Genomic DNA, 734 nt, shown 5'->3' on the forward strand with positions numbered 1-734 from the left:
GGCAGCCACTGATTTGTCCCATGGGCTTCTTTACAGGGACCCAGTCTGCCTTCATGAAGAAAAGACAGAGGCAGAAAGGATGGTGGCTGACTGTCTGAAAAGTCATTATCAGGACCTGGTGGTCTTTGAGGATGTGGCTGTGGACTTCAGCCAGGAGGAATGACTTTACTAGATACAACCCAGAGAAATCAACACAGAGATGTGATGCTGGAGAACTACAAGAACCTGGCCACAGTAGGATATCAGAACAAACCGAGTCTGATCTTTTGGTTAGAACAAGAAGATTACAGGACAGTACAGAAAGGAGCTCTCCAGGAATGAAAAGTGCAACTTGAAACCAAAGGGTCAGCGCTTCAGCAGGATTTTTTGAGAGGACAAACCTCTGGTGGGATACAAATGACAAGAAGCTACAATGGAGGAGACCAGTATGATTGTGTGTACTATGGAAAAGTCTTCAGTGAAGACTCATGCCTTAAGACTCATGGAAGAACTCAGAATTTCAAAAACACTTCTGAGTGTAATCAGAGTGGAATAGACTTCCTTACTCTGCACAAGAAAACCTCTACTCAAAAGAACATTTCTGTGTTGAATCAATGTGGAAAAAGCCTTTAGTCTGACTCCAAATGTTGTTTACCAGAGTATGTGCAAGGAAGACAAATCCTTTGAATGCAGTGACTGCACAAGAGCCTTCATTAATCTGTCACACCTTCAGGCACATATGAGAACTCACAATG

General features: G+C 43.2%; 1 pseudogene; it reads left to right on the forward strand.

Moving 5' to 3' along the window:
• Window positions 1–204: 204 nt before the first annotated feature.
• The window catches only part of LOC103583047, a 1,693-nt pseudogene continuing 1,163 nt past the window's right edge, over window positions 205–734 (forward strand).

This window comes from Galeopterus variegatus, unplaced genomic scaffold, assembly GCF_000696425.1.
Source record: "Galeopterus variegatus unplaced genomic scaffold, G_variegatus-3.0.2 Scaffold19305, whole genome shotgun sequence".
Lineage (NCBI taxonomy): Eukaryota > Metazoa > Chordata > Mammalia > Dermoptera > Cynocephalidae > Galeopterus > Galeopterus variegatus.